This window comes from Abramis brama (assembly GCF_963993115.1).
Source record: "Abramis brama genome assembly, chromosome: 4".
Classification (NCBI taxonomy): Eukaryota; Metazoa; Chordata; class Actinopteri; order Cypriniformes; family Leuciscidae; genus Abramis; species Abramis brama.
The window spans coordinates 13,823,557-13,830,684 of NC_139966.1; the positions used below are offsets into that span (position 1 = coordinate 13,823,557).

A 7,128-nucleotide genomic window follows, 5' to 3' on the forward strand; every position below is an offset into this window, starting at 1 on the left:
AATGTTTATTTATTTTTTGTCTGAAGGATTATATTGCTCATTGCACATAACAGGAGGATGTTGGATAGAAGTATATTTAATGTTAGAGATTCAGAATATGCTGAAGTTTGTATTCATTGACTACAAGTATGCTGCTAGAACAGGCACACATTTCTTTTCCTGTTGGTTTTTTGCAATGTTGGGACATATGCTGGCAAATTTAACCTTAAAGTTGACTTGCCAAATCACTTCCATTTATTTTATTAATAAAATATATTGGAAGTAAATTCTTTATGGGTCATTATAAATACTTTGCTTTAAAAGTACCAAGTAGTCACACACAAAAAAAGATGCATCGATAATCGTTTTAGCATCGCAGCCCTCTGAATCGTAATCGAATCGTGAGGTGCCTAGAGATTCCCACCCCTAACAGGTGGTAGTACTTTTTAAAGCCATGCACGGGCCTCAAATCTAGGCTCTAGCCTGGCCCTGGCCCGAGACGCTCAGGCCCTAACCCGACCCGTGTCCGACAGCTCATCAGGATTCTCAGCCTGAATCTGACTGGAGTCCTTTTTTTTCTTCCATTACACAGCCTACCCTATGTTCCACCCCAGTAAACTATGACGTGAAAATTGGCCCGAAGCCCGGCCCTAGGAGCGTAAATAAGTCGGGGCCCGTCAGGCTCGGGCTGAAATGTAGGACTTTATTACTTCCCCTTTTTCTTCTGCCTCATCCACCCACCTCTGATTTTCTGATGGGTTTGTGAGATAGTTGTGAAGGATGCAGGCTGCAGTGACTATAGAGTCGGCATTCTCTGGCTTCACATTCATCCTTGTATGGAGTACCTTCCACCTGGATGACAGAATACCAAAGCCACATTCCACCACCATCCTTACCCGTGACAGTCTGTATAGTCCAGTCATTTTAAGCTAAAATGGGGGTCAACCTAGAGCAAATTGCAACAGAAGCAAACTCAACTGATTTTGTATCCTCAATATGTCCTGAGTAAGGAAAAAAAAAGCCCAGAAGAATCCCATTAGGGGAAAGTTTCGAAAAAGACCCAAATATAGCCTATTCATACGCCTATTCATTATTTTTCTCACGTAAATAGGGTAAAAAATGTAACCTTTAGATATCACCATGAAAATTACTGACTTGATTACTTGCATCAAGACAAACAAAAATGTATTAAAAGTTTTTTTTTTGAATTGTTTGTTAACATGGACAAACAGAGCATAATCTAATTAAGTATGTGCTAATTTGCATGAATACCACTACAGATCTAAACATTGGGTATAACCAGGTGAAAATGTCTGCTGCTCAATTGCTCTACAGGTCATGTGGACAGACTCAGCAACCGTGCTTATCCCTAGACGGTACTGGAAGGCCAGGCTGGTGAAGCTCTCTCCAGTTCCCAGAAATCTGTTGAAAACATAAATAAATATAACATATGTTTTTTTTTCTATATAACATATATATGGATAAATTCACATATGTATATACATATTTATAATTTATTTTACAGTGAGTGAATGCAAGCGAAGATGGAAGTTGTTGAGAGATGCTTTTGTCAGAAACAAGAAGCAAAATAATAATAATTTGCCCAGTGGTTCTGCAGGTGGCACAGTCAGGGAATGTAAGTACGACAGAGTAATGTCATTTCTGTTGCCGTACATGCAGCCTAGAAAGTTAGTATGACATTGTTGTTGACCTCATGTTTTACCTTGCTATTTAGTTTCTTATTTTCTTTTATAGACAATTAGTACAAAATATTGTTTCACTGAGCTTTATAGACAATTAGTACAACATATTGTTTCACTGAGCATGAGTATAATATTACTTGTGTGTAATGCACAGCAATACTTATGTATTGGTGCCATATATATTGATATCATATATTGATTAATTTAATTGTAGTTCCAGACACACTTTCCAGAGTGAGCTGGAACCTCTGGACTTGACTGTGGCTGAGGAGGAAGTGGAGCCAGAGTTGTCTGAACTCACTACACCTTTCAGTCCCCTTCCTGCCATACAGAGACCTGCAGCACCCTTACTGGCAGACGAAAGATCGGCTACCCTCACACCACTGCCTAGCACCTCCACACTACAAATAACAGCTCACAGAGCTGACACCCCTACCCCCACCATACATCCCAGGGTTCAGGCACTGATGACTGACAGTCAACAACACAGACTAAAGCGGAGAAAAGAACTACTCGGTTACTATCGTAACCTCGGTTCCCTGAGATAGGGAACGAGTATTGCGTAGCTATACGCAGTGGGGAAACTCATTTCCTCAGATTTACTGAAGCTTAAAATGTAAAGCGCATTGCAGCTCCACAGCTAGCACAGTGAGAGACTGGCTCACTCATTGGCTGTGCTGCAGCAACTGCACATCCAATGGCGAAGGCGCCTCCAACATATGCACCAATCAGCTAACAGCGCTGTTTGCCCCTTCCTTTTGACATTTCAAAAGTGATTGAAGTCCCGAAACAGTTAATAAACAAATGCTGTCAGATGCCAACGAAAATGCTGAGGTTTAAATTAGTAAAAACTGAAGAGTTTCTTGAGTGGAGCGTTTGCTTATGCCATGAGGCTAATGCATGTGCTTAACCGTCTCAGAGATTACGGACTGAAGTTGTCTCCCAACAAGTGAAATTTTTTTGAATTTTTCAGACATCTGTCTGCTACCTGTCTCTAGAGAAGGCGTAAGGACAGATCCTGAGAAAATTTGAGCAATTACAACCTGGCCGAGACCCCAGAATTTAAAGGAACTTAGATCATTCCTGGGATTCTCAGGATATTATAGACGCTTCAAAAAAATATTACTCAAAAGTCGTCCAGCCCCTGACTAACCTCATAGCTGGATATCCTCCTCAGCAGAAAGGGGGAATGGTAACAGCTAAAGACACAAAAGAGCCTTTTGCAGAACGCTGGAGCCATGTGTGTCAGACAGCATTCAAAGAGATCCTCAACAAGTTAGTAAGTTGCTTATGCGAGCCGAGGGCTGACTCAAAAGTAATCTAAATACCCTGCCCACAAGCTCGAATTTATGGCTCTTAAATGGGCCATCATCAGGGAATTCCATGATTATCTATATGGTAGATAACTGATAACAATCCATTAACTTACCGGCTCACGACTGCCAAGCTGGATGCAGCAAGCAACCGTTTGCCTGCTGCTCTCTCTACTTTCACATTTTACATCAAGTATAGGGCAGGTAAATGAAGACCCCATGGTAACTTAGAAGTTGTTATAGAAAATTAATAATTTTACTTCCAACCCAGGCTCATTAGAAAAACGTATTTGTGGCAAAATTTTTGCAAAACGCAAAATACGTTGCATCGGCCACGTTTCGTGACAGTTTCAAAGTAAAATGTCCAGTGAATGGCGCTAAAAGCATGTTTTTAGAATCCCTCACAACATCACAAATCTGCAAAACAGGGCTTCATTAGTTGCACAAGATTTGCTTGAGCTAGAACACATGAAATATCTGAACTGGCTAGGTTTATTGAGTGTCATATTTGACTGCATGTTAGAAATATGGCTAAGTCAAAAGAATGGTCCAAAAAGTTAAGAAAAGATATCATTGCCCTTCACAAACAAGGAACAGGATACAAAAAGATATAAAAGGCGCTAAATATTTCTAGAGACACCATAGGAAGCATATTTTGTTGCATATTTGGTCCTGGAAGATTCTACAGTGGCCATCAGTCACCTGACTTGAACCCCATAGAAAATCTCTGGTGGGATTCAAAGAAGGCGTTTGCAGCACGCAAACCCAAGAATATTACTGATCTGGAGGCTATTGCTCATGCGGAATGGGCTCAGATTCCTCAGAAACGCTGCCAGAAGCTGGTGCCTGGTTATACATCGTGTTTGCAGCAGGTCATAAAAGCAAAAAGGTGTTCTACTAAGTACTAAAGATGCTTGTCATGAAGGGGTTGAATAAATTTGAGACTGCATAAGTCATTAAAATGTACATTTTCAGATGAATTTGGGGAAACCACTTTGTAACATTTGTTGTGTTAAGCTATTTGATTTGATACACTGATTGTGCACCACACTTTATTGATGTTCTTGCTGTAACAATTGTGTTGAAGTGAAATATCTGGTTACATTTAATTACAGTTCATGTGAAATAGTAATCGATTTGTGTGTTTACCAGTAACTTGCAATTGTGCCATTTACCATATTAGAATCCACTGGCCTTTAGAGGAGGGTTACTTTATAATATAATATATTCATTTATTTTTATAATATAATAATACTATTTATTTATTTATTTCTCTCTCTCTCTTATACACACATGTGTGATCCCAATATAAGCCTAGTTTTTGGGAAATTAAAAAACTGAGTGACGACTAGCCTAATAATTAGCCTATGTAGCTCAACTTCTGCAATCATGTTACAGTGCATAATAAACACCAAATGAGATTATATTTTTTTTCTGGTAAACTTACCTGACATGTTGACCAGTTGCAGATTTTCTTAGAGGGAACACTGGTGTGGATTCTTTGCTCTTTAATGTTTTTTAGAGTATAAAGATGTGAATTAATGTAGTGATTAAATATTATTTTTCAATAGCAAAACATATCCAAGTTGTCATCTAAGTCTTGTGGTCATTCTGACACGATGACAATTCTATCAATTCATTCTAATAGGCCTTTTATTTTGAAGTGTAACACCGCAGGATGGATTTGGGGAGGGAAATGGGTGTAATCGCAAATCTTTTAATTGAATTAGAGAGCTCTGCAGAGGTCTGCCATTGCAATCTTACTAGTAAAAAATTAATTGTAGAGCTCCGTATCTGGAATTCTTACAAGTAAGAATCGAATTAAAGAGCTCTCCAATTCAATTGTTGCTTGTAGGAACTGATTTAGAGAGCTCTAATTGAATTCCTACGAGTAAGAACGCAATTGCAGAGCTCTCTAATTCAATTATTATTAAGGCCATGTGTCCAAAGTGCTCAGCACCTCGTCAAGCTGCTGCAGTTTTAAAAATGTGGCGCTCCCATTAAAAACTTTTCTTTCTTTTTTTTTAACGCTTTGGTAGACACATTGTTACGGTATGGAGACACAGGAGAGGAAGAATTGATAATGAACAGTGATTTATTGAAATACAAAGGTGCAGGGATGAGATGAGCAGGGTAGTGGAGTCCAAAGGGTGATCTTGGTGGAGACACGGAGGGAAGGAGACGCTGGAGATAGTCCACATACAACAAACAAGGTTGGACAATGAACTGTGGTGAGGAATGTGGCTTTGTAGTGGCAGTGATGAGGGTGATGATGACGTGCAGCTGGAAACCAAGGAGAGTGGGGGGGTTATATTATTATTATAGGATTTAAAGTATTACAATTCACTGTAGTAATGTTTCCAATGTGACAAACAACCTTCTGGCATTTGGATCGAGAAGCTCCCATTACGCCCCTTGGCAGAAGACTACTCCTTGGCTTTCGCCATCCAGTTACACTACTTGACCACACGAGGGAGCACGCTAAGATTTCTAAATAAAGAAAGGTTATATTTGATTCTCTTTTACAGTTCCAGCCAAAAGTTCTGATACACTGCATGTTCCTAATAATCTGACCCTTTTATCTAAAGATGTATACCTGAGTGCTTGAAATTTAGACTATTTAGATATTACAAATTTAGATATTACAAATATAAAATTCATTTAAGTAATATTTAAATAGTTAATTTGGACAAGAGTGAAGAAAAAGCACTCATAACAGACCCATTACTTTAAAGAATCTAGTTTTGTGATTTTAATACACTGCATAATAGCCATACTTCTATTTTTTTGTCTTTACTATTATACTAAAATGTGGTATAAATGTATCATTCAACAGGATGACTGGTTTTTGTTTCCCCTTGGAGTCTACCATTAACATTTCTTTAACATTTTCATGTTAAAGTGAAAAAATAAAAATTGCATTCAAAATATAGAATAATAGTCTAAAATATAGACTGACATTTGTTAGGAATTCATTCACCCTTGTTATATAAAAAATCAAATGACCCATGAGTCCTAATCAGTAATTCATTTACACTTGCAGGATAGATATAGAAACTATGAAAAGAAGAGTAATCTTTAAAGTCCTCCACTAGAGAGGTTTACTCTTAAGCAATTCAGCAACATATGTTTCTGATTAATTCAATACACAAAAAAGAAGCTTTACCATTAAATTAAACTATACGTTACCTTTAGGTTGGTTATCAAGAAAGTGAATTTATGAAGGCCTCAGACCTAATTTGTCATAACATGTGTTGCTATAATTAATTAATTTGAAATAATTTAATATACAAATGTACAAAGCTCAGGACTGCAGTTAACTAAATTATGCCAGGGAATTAGTTGGTGCTGATCTAAGCTTGCAGCTGTTTGCTCAAACTCCATATGGTCCATGTTAGCAGTTGGCATGGTCAGAAATAAATGTAGCTTTGACAGCAGAAACCAGATAGAGGAATGTGGGTGTCCGGTTCAGACGCTTTTCACGTGTCAGGACAGGAGTCGTATGATTGGGGTCACTGTACCCAAGTGTCATAATTCAGGACCTTGAATGGAACACGACCAATAAAAGAAAACTTTGGATGTCTTGATGACTGTCTTGATAAAAAGGCATTAAACATTTTTTTGTAGATAATTTAAAATGTTAACTTTGATTAAAAAAGTTAGAAATGTTAACAAAGCAAAATAATGTATACGTATCAACTGAGGGAGTGAGGGAGGGAGGTTCAGTGAGTTTTTACATTTCACGTGTTAAAACATTTAATGCACTTTTCTTTAATTTGCAAAAAAATAAATAAATTTGTACCTCAAAACACAATATGTGACCCTGGATCACAAAACCAGTCACAAGTCGCACGGGTATATTTGTGGCAATAGCCAACAATACATTGTATGGGTCAAAATTATCGATTGTCAAAAATCATTAAGACATTAAGTAAAAATCATGTTCCATGAAGATATTTTATAAATTTCCTACTGTAAATATATAAAACACTTATTTTTGTGAGTGGATGCAGCACAATCATGAACATAAATGGACAACTTTAAAGGAGATTTTCTCAATGTTTAGATTTTCTTGCACCCTCAGATTCCAGATTTTCAAATAGTTTTATCTCGGCCAAATATTGTCCTATCGT

The 7,128-nt window shown here is 37.6% G+C and overlaps 1 long non-coding RNA gene across 1 annotated transcript; it reads right to left on the bottom strand.

Moving 5' to 3' along the window:
- Positions 1 to 5,086: 5,086 nt before the first annotated feature.
- LOC311081115 lies at positions 5,087 to 6,558 on the bottom strand. The gene is made up of 3 exons (XR_014605799.1): positions 6,185 to 6,558; positions 5,373 to 5,485; positions 5,087 to 5,278 (listed from the first exon to the last, which is right to left on the bottom strand). It is a non-coding gene; the product is annotated as an uncharacterized lncRNA (long non-coding RNA).
- Positions 6,559 to 7,128: the final 570 nt, after the last annotated feature.